Source organism: Eulemur rufifrons, chromosome 29 (assembly GCF_041146395.1).
Source record: "Eulemur rufifrons isolate Redbay chromosome 29, OSU_ERuf_1, whole genome shotgun sequence".
NCBI classification, from domain to species: Eukaryota; Metazoa; Chordata; class Mammalia; order Primates; family Lemuridae; genus Eulemur; species Eulemur rufifrons.
Window position 1 is genome coordinate 69,080,718 of NC_091011.1, and position 23,044 is coordinate 69,103,761.

Below are 23,044 nucleotides of genomic sequence, written 5' to 3' on the forward strand. Positions count from 1 at the left end.
TAAATATTAAAAGTAAAAGGAATGATCTTTTTTCTTCAATTTCCTTGATTTCACAGTAACATAGATGACCTTGTTGGCATCTGTTTCCTATATCAACCAGGACTTTTTGGTCACAAGTGACAAAAAGCCCAACTCAAACTTGCTTAAACAAAAAGAGAATATATTGGTTCACAGAACTTGGAAGAAGAGGGATACTTCTGTTTTCAGGCAAACTGAATCCATAAACTGATAAAACTCTTGTCATCTCCCCATCTCTCTTTCTGTATATTAGGCTCTTTCTCTCCCTCAGAGAATGAATGGCTACTTGCAGCTTGAGTCATATTCTTACAGTTTGTGACTCATGGGGAAAGAAAACTTCTCTTTTCCAGTAACTGTAAACCTCTGGGAAGGACTCTAGTTGGGATCAACTTTGGTCCACCATGATTACTCAGGCCAAAGTCATATCCATCCCTGTGACCACAAGGCAGTACACAATGATTGGAAACAGGAACAGAACCATGTTCAGTTGGGGAGAGGGTGTTAGTCCCCAAAAGACACAGAGGAGAGAGGAAGGGGAGAAGGTCTAAGGAAACATTTCATTGCTCTTGATTTCCCTCTGGTCTCTCTGATTTCTTTTTCCCAATGACTGCATTGGCTTTTCATCTTTTTACCCACTGCCTCTCATTTAGACATTCCTTAACATTCTACTCTTTAAAAAAATTATATTCTCCTCCAAAAATATCTCTTCTTAACTCACAGTTGCAACTAGTGCATCTATGTAGAAGCATTGTAAGTTTCTACCTTTAGACATCAGTACCATCACTGTCTACTTGTCACACAAGAACATAAGTGTGAGTTATAAATTTACCCATCTTCAAGAAGCTTATATACTATAGAAAAAATAAATCTTGATAGAAAATTCTTAGGAACCACATTTTGCTCTTTCCCAGCACCCCTGAGACTTAAATATGGAATTGACATTCTTGCCAACAAAGTTAGCTAAGAAATGTAATTAATGGAAAGCACTGATTTTCACATATCAGAAACATCAAGTGCATATGCAGAAACTCCTGGAAAACTCACCCTTTGAAAGAGAAATTTTTGCAATGTGTTTTACATTATGGTACTGAGTCCAGTGACACGAATCCTTTCCACTCTCTATATTAGTCACATCTTCAGTTCTTTCTCTCAGGCACAATACATAACACAGTGTGAAAGCAATCATAAAGACCCTTTAATATATCACAGCAAAACACAACTCTGAGAAGTCAGCCTACCTGTGTTCTGCTATAGGTGCTCTCACCCCATGTCTGCTGAACAAAGAACCACTGCAGGGGAAGGAAGAGTGTATTCATTTTGCTTAAAGTGGTCACTTTATATTGCACTCTCTGTGTCACCCATTATAGGGCAGCTAGGGACATAATGTGGCAAGTGCCAAAGAGAGGAAGCAAGTGTTATAGGAGTAAAGGAAGAAGAGATTATTTTTTGAGGGAACAGAGTAAGAAAAACAACTAGAGGAGGAAGACAAGTACAATATTGGACATTTTCAATTTTAACTTTTAAAAATATCCACCCAGAGATTGAAAATTGTAATCTAGGTAGGACTCAGGTCAGAGATTTCTGATAGAGACCGAAATATGGGAGTCATCCAATTAAATTCTACAAATGTTCAGCTGTGTAACTGAGCAAATAATTTCTCAGCACCCTGGTTTCCCTATCTTCATAGTGGGGAAAATGATATGTAGTTATTAGGATTTTTTTGTGAAGATTACAAATTTATGTAGGAGAATTTCTCTATCCAGTTCTTATCAGTAAGGGAGCCATTGTTATCAGTATCCTAATTGCCATCATAGTGTGCTTGGCTCTGTGTCATGCTCAAAGAGCCCATCCTTTGCTGGGAGTAAACGAAATTGTCAAGAAAGAGTCTCATAGAAAGGACCACTGTATTAGACTCTCCTGATCACTGCATTCAGGGGCTATTTACCACCCTGTCCTGACCTTCTCTTTCTACATCTCCCAGGACATCCATTCCTTCACTTTTATATCTTGAATCTCTCTATTGGCCAGGACTGCTGAAGTATTGGATGTCACTGATAGATTTCTGTTTTATTACTAATAGCATTATGCATAGCTTATATTTACTAAGTGCTGACCAAGTAATCCCTGCAACCACCCTGTGAGGAGAAAATTGAGCCAGAGTCATGTCAAGTAACTGGCCCATGGTGACAGAGTAAGTGACAAAGATGGACTATGAGCCAAGATAGTTTGAAATAGGATCCCTCTACCTTTCCCAACTTCCTAAGCTGCCTCTTCTTATAAGATAATTAATTGTGCCTATTTCATCTTTATCCAAATTCTACCCATCATCTGATACCTATTTCCAGTCTCAAATTCAGGAAAGCACTTCATGAATATTGTGAGAATTGATGGTCTTCTCTAAACCTTGGTGTTCAAATACAGCATCTTACCCAGGAATATAAGATTTGGAGAATGGAAATTTCTCTGTGAGTTACAATGATTGGTGCAAACGGTAGGACAGTGAGAGTTTGGAAAGGCACAGAAAAGGAAAAGAACCTATTATGCAGAGATATGGCAAGAGCCCGGGTACCACTCAGGAGTGAACATGGATTGAGAGGAACAGTGGGGACCCTCCTGGGCTGGAGAAAATCAAGATAAAGGTGAATAAGGAGAGTTAAATTGGACATTCAAATGATAGATTGATGTTTTTAAACTTTTTCTTGAGTTAGAAACTACCAGAAGAAACTAATAATAATTCAAGATTTCAGGAAGACTTAATCCATATTTTGTATCTATAATGGATTGAAAAAGAAAAAACAGAGTCAGGAAAACTATTAATAACAGAGAAGCTGTTGCAACAATCCAAGTATGGAGTAAAAAGTACCTGATATGTGATAGTAGTGAAGAGAATGAAAAAGAATTTGTTTTCTAAAAATGGAAGAAAAAGAAAAGGAGGAGGAGAAGGAGGAGGAGGAGAAGGAGAAAGTGTGTTGATTCACAAAGCACTTGCAGGAAGACCCTAAGGAGCTTGCAGAGTCATAGGTTCAGGTCAAGATGATTGGGAAATACAGTGACTCACATCCACTTAGGTTTGTCAAATGTATGTGCTTCTTTGAAGTGTTTTCCTTTTTAGTGGGGAGACAACAAATGAAGAGCTTTGTAGGATTATGTCCCTCTTGACTTTGCTTCTTATTCCAAGGTGTGGATTTTTCCTAGTAATGAGAACTGTGGCTTTATCCATTTTTGTCATCTTGCCATCCTTATTGTCAAGGTTTACAAGCATACTTTTGAGGGCTCACTTAATATTAGAGGATCATGGCATTGCTTTATTCTGACTTTTTTTAGCCTTCACTACTCTTCCCTGGCTGTTCAGAGAGGGGGAAGAAAATAGGAGAAAGAGAATTGTGGGGTTTCATGAAATACATGATATAATTTATTTTCCGATGGTTAGCCCCATAAGGTAAAAGCTCTGTATTCACAATAGCTCTCTGACTTGGGAAAGCATGGAATCTACTTTGAGTTAGGCCACCTCCCACTCCTCCTCAGGCAGAAGTCATTCTTTCTCTTTGATTATTTCTTTATTATAGCTTTTATCACATTTTGTCTTAGTTCAGTGCATATTGCAGTCACTACCATCAAGTTTTGAGTCCTCAGGGAGAGTATTTACACCTGAAAGTAAGACTTTTAAGGTAGCTTCTTAATTTTTTTTTCTTTTAGATGGAGATGGAGAAAAAGAAGAAGAAAAAAAGAGAAAAAAGAACTTTTATCTAGGGAGATACAGATAGATGTGTGTGTGTGTGTGTGTGTGTATAGCTAAAGAGAAGAAGAAACTTGAGTAATAATTAGTAATAATTATACATGGTCAATAATTTATACACTATGCACACACGTGCATGCACACACACAGTATCTGGCTGTTAAAAGCCTGAGGAATTATCTATTGGGAATGTTTTGAGGGTTTATCTATGGTATTGACAAAATTAGAGCAATAAGACAGTCTTTTTGTTTCTTTTTGATAGTTTTAGATTCTTCCTTGGGTAATATAGTGGTGTTGTGTTATCAGGAATGAAGCTGATGATGAAGTGATGAATCATTTCCTATAGAATTAATGATTCAGCCAAGAGATAATGACAACAAGATGGAGCTGCATTATTGGGTGAGTCAATACAGCTTCTTCTTAAAGCACTACAGCCACCCAGTTCTATTTGTTTGTGAGAACAATTGTTCCTCCTGGGTATCCCCAGAGGACTGGTTCTAGGACCCATTATGGATACTGAAATCCGCGGATGCTCAAGTCCCTTACATAAAATGGCATAGTAGTTTCACATCCTTCTGCATACTTTAAATCTGTGGTCCCCATCCCGGGGCTGCGGACCCGTACAGGTCCCCAGCCTGTTAGGGATCACTGCAGAGCTCCGTGGGCCTTCCATGAAACTTAGGAAGTGGGGAGAGGTGGGGCGGTGGTGCGCAGCAGGAGGTGAGCAGCCAGTGAGTGAGCTTCACCTGTATTTACAGCTGCTCCCCACCCCGGCATCACCGCCTGAGCTCCGCCCCGCCAGCTCCGCCTCCTCCCCCCACCCACCGCGTGGAAAAATTGTCTTCCATGAAACCGGTCCCTGGTGCCAAAAAGGTTGGGGACCACTGCTTTAAATCATTTCTAGATTACTTATAATACCTAATACAATTGTGTTAATGCTGTGTACTACAATGTAAATGCTATGCATTAATAGTCATTATGCTGCACTTTTCAATTTGGTTGGTTGGTTGTTACTTTTTTTGATCCTAGTTTGGTTGAATCTGTGGATATTAAACCCGCAGATATGGAAGGTCAGCTATATTTCTGAGACACCTCTATATTTTCTCTGTATATAGATATCATTTGATGTTGCACAGTTTATCTCTCTTATGACCCCTGTTGCATATTGCCTTGAGCTTACTGTTAAATAATTTAAGGCAGAATCATCTTATTTGCTTTGACATTCCCCATAGTACTAAGCTCAATCTTTAGACTATAGCAGGTATTTTTATATATTTAGTAACCTGAGTAGAATAAAATGAATTAATGCTAAGTGAAGTATTGCAAGAATGGAAAAACAAACACCATTTGTAAATTAAATTTTATATCAAGCACATACATTCAATATATGTTCTGTCAAAAGTTAGCTTGTTTTCTGTTTTTTCTTCTTTTCATTGTTTTTGACCAGCATGTACTGAGTACATTTGCTCAACACTGAAATAAATTCTAGGAAATTTGAGAAACTAACTGAAAGAAATACAAAAAAAAAAATGGCACATACTCTCAAGGAACTAACTTTCACATCACATAGTGTCAACCCTACCTCAATTTTTATTTACCTAATGTGTTTCTACTTTCAAAGACCACCTGTCTGTATCTAGTTTTTCAGAATTATGTCATTCTCTATAAAGAGTGGAAACCTTGCATTTTTTTGTAGGAATTGAAACATATGCCTCCATTTGTCATTTTTACTTTCATCTCTTACTTCATCTTTCCCTTTCTATTTAAAAGAAAGATGAAATTAAATGGTATCTTTAAATACTAAGATGACAAGTGAAATGATAAAAATTCAGAAGAAGCAATAGAATATGTGACAATTGGTCATACCTAGCTAAGGTATGAATGTGTGAGAATATGTTTTTTGGGTCTACACTTCCTATATACGTCAAAATTGTATAACAATTTGAAAAAAAATTTGAAGTATCTACTTTGTCATCAATTAAGAAATATTCCATGACATTTGAGGTTGTACTACTATATAAATTTTGCTAGAATATAAATTCTGTAAAGAATTTAAGAGCTGACATTCTGGTCAGGTAGTTTTAGAGATGAGGTAACACTGGCGCAAATCCCAGTGATGACAAATCTGCAAGGTAAAGGAGAAACGTTGAACAGAACCCCAAATTCATGACTCTCATCTAGTCTGGGAGACTTTGTCTTACTCTATGTTGCTAAAAGTGTCATGTAATATATTTTATTATTTCATTTGCTATGCCAGGTATCTTTATTGTCACAGCAATTCTAACACAGTTGGATATGTACAGCTTTGTCTGAATGACACTAGATGAGGTTACAAAAAGGAACATTTTAAGACATTCATTTATTTCATTCATTCAAAAATATTTAGAGTGCCTACTCTGGGACAGGCAACTTGAAAGATACAGGAAGTTCTGAGGTATAACATAGACTTGGCCTCTGACCTTTAACCGCTGAGTGGTTCAGATATTGTTTTTCAAACTGCTTCTTTAAACCCTCCAGCTCCATGGAAATACATCAATGATAAGACCAAAACTGAAGAAATTTCCACTAACCAATAAAAAATTTAAAGTGGCTCATTTATTGATATATATTTTTTATTTAAAAAAACAAAAAATAAGTTTATTTCAAAGTATTATGGGGGTACAAATGTTTTTGGTTACATGGATCACTTTTGTAATGCTGGAGTCAGGATTAAAAGTGTGCCCATCACCCAGGTAGTGTTCATTGTACCTGTGAGGTAGGTTTTCACCCATCCTCTCCTTCCTCCTCCCTCCTGCTTGATTTCCATTGAGTTTTACTTCCTTCTATGCACATGTGTGCTCATCAGTTAGTTCCAATTTAATAGTGAGTACAACAATAAAGATAAATAAATGGAACTTGATTAAATTAAAAAGCTTCTACACAGCCAAGGAAATAATCAACAGTTATTGATATTTATCTGTTTTGAACATGATCTTGGGGAGGATTTCATTGAAAGAAAAAATTCTAAACTAGTCTAGTAGAATTGACTAACTTATAGAAAACAATGAACTATATTTAGAATAAAAGGAAAACATGTCACTATTCATCCATAATAATGGGCACTGTTTTCTCTAAAATATAAATGTATTATGAACACATTTCTGACTATTTCTCTCTGTTTCTATTTTCAACACTCATTCCCACAGATAGTGTGGTGATTTTAGTAATTATGAAACTAAGCTGATCATCACGTTGAAGAAAGAGCTACTTCCTCATAAATGTAAAGGTTTTGCATTTAAGCAGATGTTTTCTCTTGGAATGATGTGACAGTTTTATTTTGCAGTTGATACAATATTGTATATAGGCATTTTGTATTAGTCACATAAGTGGAATGAATGACTACTGGCTGGAGAAACATTATCTAGATTATGAAGTGACTTTAGAATATATTACTCAATTGGAATCCTCTGACTATATGTCTTAGATTTCATTGTCATGTTAATAATGCTTCCTGAGTGCAGAGGTCTGTCTTGTTTGCTTTGTGCTATTGTGAAATTTGATTTCATTGTGGTAATTCATAAGTATTCTGCCTTTCCAGAGAGTTCTTGGATTTCTTAGCTGCTTGAAGTCACTTTGACTTCATCTTATGGCCCTGTAACACTATCCAAGGTATTTAAAACCACACAAAAACTCACAGCTCTTGTTACTTTTATTTACTCAGCCACCAGCTAAACTTAAAAGATTCCTCAGAAATCTAAAAGACATGTTGGGTTGACATTATGAGTTTAGGTCATTTGGTTGATGAACAACTACCTAGCAATGATACCATATGATTTGTTAAATAGCTACAAATTTTATTTCATTTACATCTTGCAGAATTTGGGAACTTTCATAAGTTTATTTAAACTTTTGCATCTCTTACAGGGCCTTTAAAAACAAGAGCTCTGAAATGAGCTTATAATGAAAATGTGTTGATTACAACTAAAGCTGCTAATTCTTTTACCTGTGTAGTCTATAATCTGATGCTGATGATATCAGCAGGAAGGATCCTATTAAAAAAAAACAAAAAACTTTTAATATGATAATGCAGTCCTCTGAAAGCCTGAGTTTTCTATGAATTTCTATTACAAAATATAGAAATAACGTTTAATGAATAGTAGAAAAGTAAAGTAACATGTTTAAGTTAATGGCTTTTGAATATTATAACTATATTTTTATAAATATTTTACTATGCATTAAATATGATGAACTCATAATATGTAAATGTATTCTACTCTTAATATGCATTCACAGCATATGTTGATAACGGTTCCAAAGGAACTGTTGTAAGAGAGGCTCTGAATATGAATGAAGAATAATAGACACATGTTATGGGTTCAGTATATAGTAAGGGTCCAAAAGGAAGAATACATGGTTTTGTTAATCCTCATTCACTAAAAATGCTGAAGCAACAGAAAGAGACACATGGTTTAAGTCTGAACACATATTTGATATATAGCACAAACTTAGCAAGATTTTATGACTTCATTGATGCTGCACAGTAATGCTATCAGTAGTATTTGTTTTATAGAACATTAGCTAGTCCATAAACATAAAAATAATATAGATCGAATACATAACTCATATTTTAATAAAATGAAATACTTGGAAGACATTTGTACCTGTGATCTATTGATCAATGTATAGGCTTAGAATGTCTGCTTCTGTTATGGAGGAATAATTTCCTAAGAGACTGATTCTCACTCAGATTATAGCTATAAATTTCAGAGAAAACACAAAAAACAATTACCTGAAGGCTATGAATACAGATTATGAACAAAGGCTGAGAGATTTTGGAGAGGGAGTCAAACTTGAATTGAGGAAAAGGCCCTCTATAAATTGCTGGATTTTGTAAGCTTGGCCTGAAGGTGGAAAGTTGAAGCTCCAAGAGATAGTTCATGGCCTTTCTGGCCTAAGAAATCAGAAGATAGAGCTCAAGGTGGCTGCTGTCATAGGAAAATGAGGGTTAATTCTGGGAATGAAGGAGCCAGAGAAGGGGAAGACCAATTCCCCTTGGGATTGATACTTCTCCAACAGGTGTCAATTCTGCCCGTTTCTGAACCATGTATAAGGACAAAACAAAACAACAACAACAATAAAACCAAACTGAGCTAAGATTTGAGATGCCACAAGTGAGATAATGTTTTCAATTTGAAAATCAAATCAAGTTAGTTGCCTGGTGAAACAAAACTATCAGCACTTTTCAAAGAAATGTGATAAATACAGAGTCTCTGCAGCATACCATTCACAATATCCAGGATACAATCCAAATTACTTGACATACAGAGAACCATTAAACTGTGATATATTCTCAAGACAGAGACACTTGATAGAGGCTGTATTAGTTTTCTATCGTTGTATAACAAATTGCCACAAATTTAGCAGCATAAAACAATATACCTTTATTATTTCTCAGTTCCCATGACCCAGGAGTCTAGGTACGGCTTAGCTAAGCCCTTTGTTCAGAATTGCAAGGATACGGTCACAGTGTCAACTGGGCTGACTTCTCATCTGGAGGCTCTACTCTTTCCAGGTTCATTCAGATTGTTTGCAGAATTCATTTCTGGTAACTAATAATGCAAGTCTGCCTCAATGTCCTTCTTTATCTTACTTTGGGTTTTGGGGGGTTTTTTGTGTGTTATTTTTAGTGGGAATGGGGGGAAGAGAGAGGTAGCTATTCTGAGGTATTTACTCTTCCATACTAATTTAAAAATCATTTTACCAAATAATAAAGAGAAAAAATGCAACTGGAAATCCAACTGGTATAACATTACATGTATAAATTACATTTGAGAGAAATGCCATTTTATAATATTAAGAGTTTTCATTTAAGGCCACATAGCCTGCCTTTTCATTTGTTCAGATCTTATGTCTTTTAATAGACTTTTATACTTTTCTTTACATAGGTCATGTATCTTTCTTGTTAAATTTATTTCTAGCAATTTCTTAATCTTGGTCACTATTGGGAAAGAAATAATCATCTCATTTTCAATTCCAGTTTCATATTGCTAGAATTTAGAAAAAAGTTACGGATTTTTAAAAAATGCATTTATTTTGTATACATCCACACTACCATACGGTAGTTACTGTTTTTACCAGTGTCACAGTTCTGAGTGTACAATCTACCTGCAGCCAATAGGGAATTTTACCTGCGCCCACTCCCACAATGTTTACATTGTTTGTTTAACTTTCATTTGTATTATACTTGCTAGTTTCTGAGAATAATATCAAATAATGGGTAACATTATTTAACATCTTTTATTAAACTGGGTTTAGTATTAGCTATTTAGAGTAATATTTGCTCTTGATTTTTATTAAAGAGGCTACTGCATTTAAGTAGTTTCCTCAATCCCTCTTACTTAATGCTTTTACAGGTAATGACTATCAAATTTTATGAAATGCTTTTTTTGGGATTAACAGAAAACATGATGTTTCTCTTTAAATTATTGATTATATTTTGTTAAGTTGATAGATTTCCCAATATGGAATCACCTTGCATTACTGGAATAAATCATGTTTTATTATGCATTTTTATTATATGTTTATGTTGTTTATCAGGTTTTAGAGTTATTGTCATTTCAGAGTTTACAAAATGAATAGGAACCTTTTCTATCATTTACTTTAATCTATAATACTGCATTTGGCATTTAATTTATCTGTTCTTTGAAGGTTAGATGGAGTTGGCAATGAACCCATCTAGTCCCAATGCCTTTTTGAATGATAGATATTTAATCACCTTTGCAGGTGTTTCGATGTTAACAGGTATGGTCAATATTTCCCTTCTTGTGTTAATTTTTGTAGTTTATAATTGGCTACAAAACCATACATTTCCTCTAGCTTGTCAAAACTATCATTGCATGCATGGAGTTGTATATTTTAATCTCTTATCATTCTTTTTTTTATTTTATTTTATTTTTTTTGAGACAGAGTCTCATTCTCTTGCCTGGGCTAGAGTGTCGTGGCATCAGCATAGCTCATAGCAACATGAAACTTCTGGGCTCAAGCGATCCTCCTGCCTCAGCCTCCTGGGTAGCTGGGATTACAGGCATGCACCACCATGCCTGGCTAATTTTTTCTATTTTTAGTTGTTTGGCTAATTTGTTTCTATTTTTAGTAGAGATGGGGTCTCGCTCTTGCTCAGGCTGGTCTTGAACTCCTGAGCTCAAGCAATCCCCTGCCTCGGCCTCCCAGAGTGCTAGGATTACAGGTGTAAGCCACCACGCCCGGCCTCTCTTATCATTCTATTAGTATGTCCTATAATGGTGTCAAAAGACACCTTTCTAATTCTTAATCTAATTCTTAATCATATATATATATATGTTATATTAAGACCGCACTGAGTTTATTTATTTTATATATTTTTTCAAAAATCCAGCATTGGATTTAATTATGATTGATATTTTAAAAACTCATTAGTCCATTAATTTGAGCTTCATTTATTCAAGTCTATCTGACAGATTAAAATATTATTTTTCCTTTTAAAGTTTCTTAAGAAGAATCCTGTTATCTTATTTTTCATCTTTCCTTTAATTTTAATAATAAAGGCATTTCAGGCTGGACATTTGCCTCTGAGTATAGCTTTTCCTAGCCTAGGTTTAAATTCAAAATATTCTTCATTTTCTTGTATTATAGTGAATTCATAATCTCACTTTTGATTTCCTCTTTTATCTAATGGTTTTTCAGGAGTATGTTTCTTAATTTTCATACAATTTACGTAATTTTGGTCACTATTTTATTACTTTTGGATATACACCAATCAAGTATATATCTATATGCTAGTAAGGAACAACTGGAAATTGATATTTTATGATTCTATTTAAAATAGCATCAAAAACATGAGATTGTTGGGAGACAATTCTTTATGCATTTCTCTCATTTCTGTGTATTTTATCAGTGAAGGCATTGATTGTCTTTGTTCTGAACCATTGTTTCAAAGATATTTGTTTTGCAAAAAGCAATGGAAGACAGAGATAGTGTCTGTCTACAGAGCAAAGAGTATGCATGCTTATTGGTCATTAAGTAATACGGACTCCCTAAGCTTGTGTAGTTATCGTGTGGCCCTTTTTGCATGATCCCATGGGAATTGGGGCTTGGAGAAGTGGTATAAATGCTGATACTCTGGCTACTGCTACTGCTTTGAGTAGTAAACTTTTCTTTATCTCTGACCCAGAAGTCTCTTGTCTTCTTCTAACATCCATGAAACTGTGGCAGGCTAACTTATTAGCAAGTAGGGTAGGTATCTGAGCTCTTTCATAGTTCTTGACAATACTTAGAGAATAAATCTAACAAAAAATGTGCATACTCTTGACATTCAAAATTATAAAAATTACTGACATTAAATAAAACAAATGGAGACATAAGATCATCATTGATCAAGAGACTTGCTATTAGGATGTCCATTCTTTCTATATTAATATATAGATTCAGTGCAATCCTTTTCAAAATTCCAGCAGGCTATTTTCAAGAAATATTCAAGATTATTCTAAAGTGCATATAAAAATTCAGAGGATTTAAAACTGACTAATCAATTTTTTTTAAATAAATCAACATTGGAGCACTTAAATTATATGATTTTAAGGCTTACAGTAAAACTACAGCTACAGTGTGGTACTCATGTAATGTCAAGAAAATAAATTAAAGGGACAGTATAGAAAGTCCAGAAATAGATCCACACATTTATAGGTCTTGACACGACTGACAAATTAATTGAATGTGGAAAAAAATTTTCAACAAATTGTGCCGGAACAACTGGATATCCATATTAAAAAAAGTGAATTGAGACCCCTATCTCACTCTGTATTTAGAAAGAACAATTTGGGATAGATAATAGACCTAAATTTAAAATTAAGAACCCTAAAGCTTCTCAAAGAAAACATAGAAGACTATCTTTATAACCTCAAAGTAGGCAAAGATTTCTTGGACAAGCCACAGTAAGCATAAACCATAATATTTAAAGAAAGATAAATTGGACATTATCACAACTTAACATTTTTGCTCATCAAAAGACTCCATTAAGAAATCAATAGACAAGCCACTATCTGGGGAAAAATGTTCACAGTATATGTATATATATATATATATATATGAGATAAAAGACTTCAATACAGAATACATATATATAATACTATATATAATATTTTACATATGATACACACAGATACACAAAAATGACAATAAAAATTCAAGGAGCTCAATATAAAAATCAGCAAGATATATATGAATAGTCAATAAACACATTAAAAAACAATAACCTCATTAGTTATCAGGGAAATTCAAATTAACATCACAATGAGATATCACTTTTATCTATTATAATGGATAAAATAAAAAAAAATTACTGACAAGATGAAATGTTACCAAAGATGTTGAGCAACTGGAACTCTTCAAGATTTTTGATAATATTGTAAAGTGGTATAACAACTTTAAAGAATTCTTTGGTAGTTTTTCATAAAGTTATTCACATGCTTACCCAGAAATCCAGCTCCCAGGTACTTACCCAAGACAAATAAAGACACAAGTTTACAGAAAGACGTGTACTCAAATATTCACAGTAGATTTATCTATTTATTTATTTTTTTTTTTGGAGACAGAGTCTCACTCTTTTGCCCTGGCTAGAGTGCCCTGGCATCAGCCTAGCTCACAGCAACCTCAAACTCCTGGGCTCAAGCAATCCTTCTGCCTCAGCCTCCCGAGTAGCTGGGACTACAGGCATGCACCACCATGCCCGGAAAATTTTTTCTATATATATTTTTAGTTGTCCAGATAATTTCTTTCTATTTTTAGTAGAGATGGGGTCTTGCTCTTGCTCAGGCTGGTCTTGAACTCCTGAACTCAAACAATCCACCCTCCTCGGCCTCTCAAGTACTAGGATTACAGGTGTGAGCCACCGTGCCTGGCTGAGATTTATTTTTAAGAGACAAAACTTCAAATAACCTAATAAATATAAAAATTATAATGTTAAGCTAAGTAAGAAGGCACAAAAGAATACGCAGTGTTTAAATGCAATCATTCAATCTAATTAAGGCAAAACTAGTCTATGTTGATAGAAATTATTAATAGGTAGTAGGGGATAGTGGGAGAAGTAACAACAGAAAATGTGCAGGAATAAACTTTCTGGGGTGATGGCAAGATGCTACAGCTTATTTTGTGTGGTGGTTACGTAGACATATACAGTCATGGAAACCTTACAAACTAAACATTTATGCTCTGTTCATTTTATTATGTCTTAACCATACATAAATTTAAAAATATTAGACTATCTGATGTCTTATCAAAGTGGAAGAATTCACTTATTTACTTATTTACTATGATGAAAAATTTAGACTCTAACACAGTAGGCACACATTTACCCTTTGACTGAAAGAGAACTCCTGTATTTATTTGGGTTGAGAAGCAAAAGAACAATGATCTGCTTCTGGAACATCAGCATAAGTGCTGGGCACTGAGGCAATTGGCAAGGCTTAAGCTCTTACAGTTCTGAATTGTATTCTATTGTACTCAGTGAATTTAGAAAGGAAAAAAGTGGCTAAATGATTGTTTTGGTTATCTATTGTTGGATTACAAATTATTTCAAAATTTAGTGGTTTAAAACAATACCCATTTATTATCCCATTGTTTCTGTGGGTCTGGAATCTAAGCAAGACTTGGCTAGGTTCTCTACTTCAGGATTCCTCACAAGCTGAAATCAAGCTGTCAGCTGGGCTGTGATCTCATTTGAAGGCTTAACTAAGGAAGGATCTTCTTCCAAACTTACTCATGTGACTTATGGCAAGATTCATTTTTCAAAAACTGTTGGCTGAAGGCCACCCTCAGTTCCTTGCTGAAGGGAAGATGGAGAGGGTTAGTGCCAACATGAGAGAGAGAGAGAGAGAGAGAGAGATATCACATAAGATGGAAGTCTCAGACTTTTGAAATGTAATCATAGAAGAGATATCCCATCACTTTTTCCTTATTATGTTCATTAGAAGCAAGTCACTAGGTCCAGCTCACACTCAAGGGAAGGGACTGACTACACAGAAAGTGAGGATCAAGGAAGTTTGTCTTAGAATGCTACCTACCAAGATATTTACTAATGGTGTCTAGGTGAGGAGATACTAAGTATAGAGTAATATTTTAAGGTAAGTTATATTTTCTGCCTAAAAATTTTAGTATGCATGAGTTCTTTTACCTTAATGTGGAGAAATTTATATGACACTACAAAGAAAATATAACTATGTTTAAATCTATTTTCATAATGTATAGTTGTAAGTGTATAATATAGACAGTGGTTGACAGGGGAATAAAGTAATCTTCCAGAGTTATAAATTATTAAATTTGCATTACAATTTGTAAAGTTAATTACTAAAGGGTATATGGTCTACATAAAGTTATTTTAATTTGATTTTTTTTTAGTTGACTGTATCATTTTCAGAAGTATAAATCTGTGCCTGGTGTATTTTAATAGTTTCTATGATATAGTAGGTAATATAGTAGATATAATTTGATAGTATGGACAATTAATTGCTTGTTGGCTTGATATTTCAATGAAAACTCATCCCAAACCACCAAAAATAATTATTTAACTTTAAAGTTAGTTTTTTGAAGTATTAAATTTTAAAAATTTATTAAATACATTACTATCACTACGTACTTAAAATATCTAGGGAAATAAATTTGAAAATATTTGTAATATAGGAAAATTATATTTCTTTTATTCAATATTTTGAAATTACCCCATTGGGCTTTTACCGAATACACTAAACTATGTGCACCTAGACAGGTAAACATTTTTATAAATATATTTATTAGTCAAGTTTCTGTATCATCTATATTCTGGAAGCAAGATTCTTTTAAGTAGAGGTTATCACTTTTTGGAGGAATTTTAACAAACCAAAAGTATGATGTTAAACTCATCAGAGACCAAAATATGAATTTTCTTCATTTTATCTCATTTGAAATGTGCAATTTTTTATGTATCTGTTGCCTTGGGTCAAAGTCCACTAGGGAAATATTTCAAACTGCTGGTTGTTTTGTTCCAATATTTCAGCTTTCTCTTGGGTTACGGTTTAGAATTCTCTAATTAATAAAAAGTCTTCTCTTTGCCTGTTGTTTCATTGTCTACCATGAGTGGGGAGACCGGTTGGGGGTTGTGATGTGGCTCCTTGACTTAAGAACTGTCTTCAAAGCATGACTTTAGGAAAGCTAAAGAAAGGGAGTGATTTATGTTCTTAATGCTGAATAAAAAATTAAAATCACAATTTGAGTTATTTAAGAATCCTCCATAGCCTTGTTTGAAAGTAGTTGTGCTTACTTTGAGAATTATACTCAATTTTTAAAATGCCTTTAAAAAAGTGATGCTAAGAAAATTTCAGAACCTCTACAAGGCCTGATTTATCAGGAAAAAAAATCCGGGGGCCCTAAGAAGTTGCTTCTGTCTGGTTTTGAACGCATTCACACCATTGTATAAGAGAGGTGTAGTCTTTGTAATGCTGAGTGGTCATAGACAATGTCCGTCAGCCAGTGTAAGAGAAGAGCATCCTGGGTCTTAGTATATACCAAATGGAATATTCTACAGTCATTCCACAGTTTCATTTTGTAATGGTTTGTTCCACCTCACCTTTTTAAATAATCTTTGGCATTAATGGTTGTTTCATATGGTTTTCTTCCAACACAGTTTAACAATTATATCTTTATAAGCACCAGTCTCTTTCTTTCATTTAAAAAATTATCTTTTACTCATTAGTGGGCTCTCCAAATACAATCTTCTTGATCACAGAGAGACCCAGGAGAGATTTTCTGCTCTTCAAAACCTAAAAGATAAAGAGTATAGGATAAAAAGAGACCGACCACACAAAGGGCCTCTAGCCAATGTCACACCCCAGCAGCACTATGGGACCTATGAAGTGCAGCAACATTACTTTAATATTGACAGTGCAGTTTATGGTGAAAATAAAAGTCAGCCTTCTAAGCATACTCTTTTTTTTTGCTATCAGGTAGATTTTCCAAGCGCCATATAGCCAATAGCATCCTGGGCATACTTCAAATGGATTTTCATCTGATCACTTGGGGGGAAACAGCATGAACAGTCTTATTGTTCGAGAATAAAAAATTAAGTATAGAAATCCCTCTAATAGAATTCTAAGTTGAATTAAAAACTTCTGGAATGTATAAATGAGGTCCGATTTTGATACAGATATACACGTTGTAAGAAAGACAGTAGAATAGGCATGAGGATTGCAGTTCTCGGCATGTGCCCACTTCCACCTTCTCCTGCATGTTTGTACTTGCTGCTCCCTTATCCTTCCTCTTCTTTCCTGTGGTTAACTGCTTCTCATCCAGGGTATCTTCTCCAAACCCAGTTCATTCTTCAAATTCCTTTCTCTTCAGATTGGGTTCTGTGCTGCCTCTCTGTCCGCCACAGGAACTAATTCCTCCTTCATGATATGAACCACATTATATTTTATTTTACTTTATTTTTATTTAACTTCAAAACAAGTTTTATTTGGGAAGAATTTGTCATTTCGTTAAAGCTGCAAGCAAGTTCTTTCACAATTACAGTTCTAGAGATCTAATAATTTCTGAGATCCTAGTGTTCAAAAGTATATTTCAAAATTAATAACAAAGCCAAACCCACACCAAAAAGAAATAGCTTTTATATTGGTTTGGAATGTACAGCCATTGATTTCACCTATTCTCAGAAATAGGCCCACCACTTCCTTGGAAAACAGGTAAGATGGAGTCAATGCCCAGAGAAGGAAATGTCTTTAAATAAGTCAGTCATTTGGACAAGATTATTCACTCCTTAGAAAATACAGTAAGGTAACAAGACCTAGCTGGCAGGATATGTGGTACAGCACCAATTTCACAGGGAGATCACAGGATCCTGGGGTCAGCAGTTGTTGCCTTATGGCACACACGAAATAAGAGCAATCGCCGTTAAGTGGGGAGAGAATGCTGAAGGGTAGGCAGCCTCCCACAGTCTTGCCCAGCCCGTTAGTTTGCTAAAACGAGAGGCTGTGTTCTGCATCATTTTTGGAAGAACATTTGAGACAGTTCAAAAATAATAACAAAACCCCCAGTATTCTTCCCCAGAAAGTCCATGTCTGAAAGGAAGGCGGACCTGGCTGGTCAGGGTTCCCACAGTGGACTTGCGCCTGCCATCCACTTCCGTCTCCATGTGATACATCAGCCAGGGTGTGCTCCACCACAGCGCCCAGCCCATGTCCCTCATAGGGTGATAAGCGAGGTCCTTTGGAGGGTACTTGAAGCACGGTCCAAAGTGAATGGAAACTGTGCAGCTCTTGTACAGTGAGATAGCTGAAAAGCAAACCCCCTATGTAAGCCACACCTTGATTGACACCATTTGGGAGTCTGCTTTAGGCTCTTCTCTCTTTTATCCACAAAGTCTTTTTCCTCAAAATAAAAATAACTCTTGAACTTTATCAAAGCCTTATCTTTATAAGTATCAGGCAATGATTTGGCTGTCACTGTATTTTCAGGAAAGTTAATAATATAAAATCCCAGGACGTCTCCCTGTCCACAACCAGAAGAGCAGTATTTGCCAATGGACGGACTGGTGGAACTTGGTTCCCCTTTTTGCTCCGCCAAGAATAGCCAAACCTATCATAACCTAAGGGAGCTTGAAGGTTACCTAAGGGCTGGGACCAACCCAGTCTGGCAGCAGTGTCTGGCGGCATCTCATCCATGGTGATTTCAAAGTACCGGGCACCTTTCCCCACAAAAGGCCCGCACCATAGAGTCACCCTTCTCTCCAACCACACTCTGCCGATCATCGGAGATCTTTAACTGGGGAGCTCGATCATGTAGGGCTAACAAAACCTGTTCACACAAGCAGGTTCTGTAGAGGTCTCCAGGAATAGGTTTTCCTGCCTAGCAGTCAAGTTCAAGCATCTCAGGGTCGGGGGCATGGGGATCAGGCTCAGCTAGATTATACCGATAGCCGCCTTTGTTAAACGAGTGTTCCAAGGCGCAGCCATGAGGGGGAAGGCACTCAGCAGAAAACAAAGGGTCCCTCTGGACCTTTTTGGTGGCCCTGTGTCCCTCCATCCTGCTGTGTGTGAGCTTGGCTCCTCTTCCTTTTCCACTGCTTCCTGCTGTGATTCCCCATTTAGATTCCCACCGGTATACACTGCACTGCTTTGTTTTTGATTGTCATAAACAGGGCCGATGTTACTAAGATCTTGATCCAAAAGTCAAAATTTGGGATAATCTTTTTCTGGGTCTTTACTCCCAGGATCAGGGTGATCCTTTGCCAAGAATACATCTCTTTCTTTATTCATTGCTTTAACAATGTTATTTGGCCAAATCATTTTCCCAGGTCTCTGTCGGGTCGTCATGCACTCCCAGTATTTACCAATAAATGGTATGATATCCTTATCTTTAGAGAACATGGTTTTGGATGTTCATCCTGTGTTCGGGACTGCCATATTAGGTTGGCCAAAGCACTAAGGCATATTTCCTTCAAGTTTGCTGGCATCCGGAGGAAGTAGGTATTCCCACTATGATGGCATACACTGCAAATGAAAACTGTAGTTGGTCATGAAAGGCAGACAGGATGAGGTATCTATGCCAAAGGTGTCGGCTGTAAACCGTTTTGTACGTATCCCACATTGCAGCTCTACCTTTCTCAAATGCCGGCAATTCTCTTCATCCACTGAGCCAGCCTGGGTGTCCATCACCTCTGAAGTATCCCCAGCACCTTCTAGTGTACTCTGTCCATTAGAGGATTCTACCTCCAAACCACCACTTACATCAACCAAGTTTGCATCTGGCTTTCAGCCTTTCTGGAACTGGGCTCAGCTGCCGGAGCAATGTCCCTTCTTAGGCCAGAGCGGTTGCTACCGCTGCCAGCTCTTCCCGTCTCCTACTGCTGTTCCATTTGCTGTGCTCTGGTGCCCGGTCTACTTCCCTCCGCCGCCATCACTGCCGCCCTCAGACTTCTCGCGAGAATACTCAGCCACGTTGTATTTTAATCTTTCCTTTGCTTGGCCTTTTCTCGTATTCTACCGTTAAATTCCTTTAGAACAGGGACTTTGTCTCTTATTCTATGCCTCTCCTACACTCTCTGACAGCATTGCATCATTTTTCGTCACTAATCATTGTTAGTATTTGTATATTTAACAGTAATAAGTAATATGTGATTACTTGATTAATGTCTGCCTCCAGATTGAACTTTATAGCCAGGACACAGCCTTTTTTTCCATTTTATTCCACTGTTTGGCAGAGCACCTAATATTTTGTAGTTGAACAAGTAAATTCTGTATTGCCAGGACTTAACAGGAGGCCTGGTGTAGAATTGCACCCAATAAATATCTGATAAATAATTAGATGCTAATTTCAGTTTAAGTCCAAGCTTTTCAACGTATAGAGTGGGAATTACAATATTTGATATGTATCATACGGGGTTATCCCAAAGATAAAATTGAGGGCTGGATGGTAAAGAATGTGTATATTTTAAAGGGCTTTGTACATGAGAGTCATTCTAATTAATGCTAAGAGATGGGCTGTAGGTGTGGAGATACTAGGATGGACATATGTCAACCAGAAAAAGGCTTTGATGAAAGGATTGAGTCCCTTCAGGAATTCAGAGTAGAGTGCTTTTCCCCTGGATAGTGAGAAAACCACAAAATTTAAATAATTAACATTAGCATATTGGGCCTAACTAGCCTCAATTTCACTATGCTCAAAGATAGTTATGTTAGTTTCCTTTGGCTGCTGTAATAAATTACCCCAAAATTGGTGACTTAAAGCAACAACAATTTATTCCCACAATTCTGGAGACCAGAAGTCTGAAATCAAGGTGTTGGCAGGGCCACCTGCCCTCTGGAGGCTCTATAGAAGAATCTGCTTTATGACTTTCTAGTTACTGATGGTTGCCAGCTTCTTTGGCTTATACCCATTTAACTCTGCGGACTGAACTCTTATCTTTTGCTTTGCCCAAAAAATTCCTTTCTAAGGGGGCCTGGTGAGTCACACCTACAAATGACAAAAATCTCAGTAAACAGGTTTTTATGATGTGGTTTACTTCCCAAACTGATTTTGGTATAGCATCACATAAAAGACAGAAGACTCTTATCTTAACTCAAACATTCCTTTCTGCTGATTCCTAGTCTTTTGGACAAAGTCTTACTCTTTCAGCCAATTGTCAACTAAAGAATCCTTAAATCCACCTATGACTTGTAAGCCCCTGGTTACAGATGTCCCACCATTTTGAGCCAAACCAATGTAAACCTTCCATGTATTGATTTATGACTTTACCTGCAATTCCTATCTCCCTAAAATGTATAAAACCAAACTGTAACGCAGCCACAGTGAGTCTACTTGTTCAAGGCTTCTTGGGCATGGCTCCAGGCCATGGTCCTCAAATTTGGCTCAGAATAAACGTCTTGTCTGTCTTCTTTTCCATTGACAACTACAAGGGGTGGGGAACCTGCAGCCTTCTGATTTTAAGATTCTTCTTTTATAAGCAGTAAAGGAGGCAAGAAAAGCTTCATCTTTCTCTGCTGCACCTCTTTTAACAAAAGGTTTCATTCTGCAAAATTTGGATTCAGTTAAAAGGTCACACTTAAAGACCTAGAAGGCCACATTTCACCTTAAGGCCACAGAGTCCCTACGCCTTGGCTGTGGTGTCCATCTTTATAGCACCTTCTCCTCTTTATCTGTCTTCTCTGTGTGCCTTTTATAAGGACACTTGTCATTGAAGTTTGGGCCTACGTGGACAATCCAGGTTTTTCTCATCATCTTAAAATGTTTAACTTAATTACACTTGCAAAGACTCTTTATCCAAATATGGCATTATAACATTCACAGGTTCTGGGGATTAGGACATGGACATATCTTTTAAGGGGCCACCATTCAGCTGACTACAACAATCTATAAATGTTGAGTGTCCCTTATCTGAAGTGCTTGGGACTAGAAGCATTTTGGACTTTGGATTTTTTTAGATTTTGGAATATTTGCATACACACAATGAGATACCTTGGGGATGGGAACAAGAAATTCATCTATATTTCATGTACACTTTATACACACAGCTTGAAGATAATTTTATTCAATATTTTTAATAAAATATGTGTCCCACCATATGAAGTCAGGTGTAGAATTTTTCACTGTGGCGTCATGTTGGCACTCAAAAAGTTTCAGATTTTGGATCATTTTAGATTCTGAATTAGTGATGCTCAACCTGTAGGAGCTTGGGTAAAGGCATAGATAGAAAAATCTTTGTACAGATTTGCTGCATTAACCAAAGTGTTCTGGTGCTGATCTTAAACAGACGGATTAGGTAGTCACTTCTATCTAATGTTAGGTATTTTAGGGATATGTGTAAGGTATCCTACCCCAATATATATTTCCAAAACATCATTTCTTTTGGTAATTTTATTGCATTCCCTGATAATCTAGCTATACAAAGGTGAGACTTTTGTCCATTATTATTATATTTGGTGGTGGTGGTATTAGTAGTAGAAGTTATCATGCCCTCAGTCATAGTCATTGTTTTGGACCCCTTAGGACAAAGAGTTGAATTAATCAACACCTTGATGTATGGCACATTATCTTCATTGGTTTGTGCAAGTCCCCTTTCTTATACCTATGTTTATCTACTTGTATTTATTTGTTCTCTCTGAATCCCATTCTCTACTCTCTTCTCTGTCTCCCCAGAGGTCACCATTCTAACATATTTATGTACATCCTTGCTTATATGTGTTCTTGTAAAATGTGTTTTGTTGTTTTGTGTGCATATATTTTTAATTATTAATGGGTACTGAACTATATTGCATTCTGCTTTTTACTCTTTTTACTAAGTGTCATTTTTCAAGATCCAGTTTGTTTCTACATGTATACGTAATCTGCTCCTTCTAATAGCTCCGCAGTAATCCATGCTTTTCATCCACTTTATTAACTTCCTGCTTTCACAAGGGTGGCTGCCAAAGTTGACTTGAACTCCCCGCCACACAAATAATGTGGAATAAATAACCCCTTCATGTCCCCTTTTGGGCCTGGATACATTTTGGGGGGACTTTGAATATAGGGACATAATTATTGCCCCTAGATTAAGAAAAATTATAAGTTATTTATATCTTTGTATTTAATGTGCTAAATCAGATTTGTTCCTTATAAAGTTTGGCACATATCTGCACAGCGTCTAAAGTTGGGAACCTGGGGTAGCAAGAGAAGAGTATGGGGATGCAAGTGCCTGGGGGACAGATTGGGGCTGTTCCAAGTAGGAGAGAGGAGAATAATAGTAGGAGGGAGGATATTCAAGAAAACTTCCTT

At 36.3% G+C, this 23,044-nt stretch overlaps 1 pseudogene; it reads right to left on the bottom strand.

Annotated features, from left to right (window-relative positions):
- Positions 1-17,878: 17,878 nt before the first annotated feature.
- Positions 17,879-19,461, bottom strand: LOC138377334 (set1/Ash2 histone methyltransferase complex subunit ASH2 pseudogene; annotated as a pseudogene).
- Positions 19,462-23,044: the final 3,583 nt, after the last annotated feature.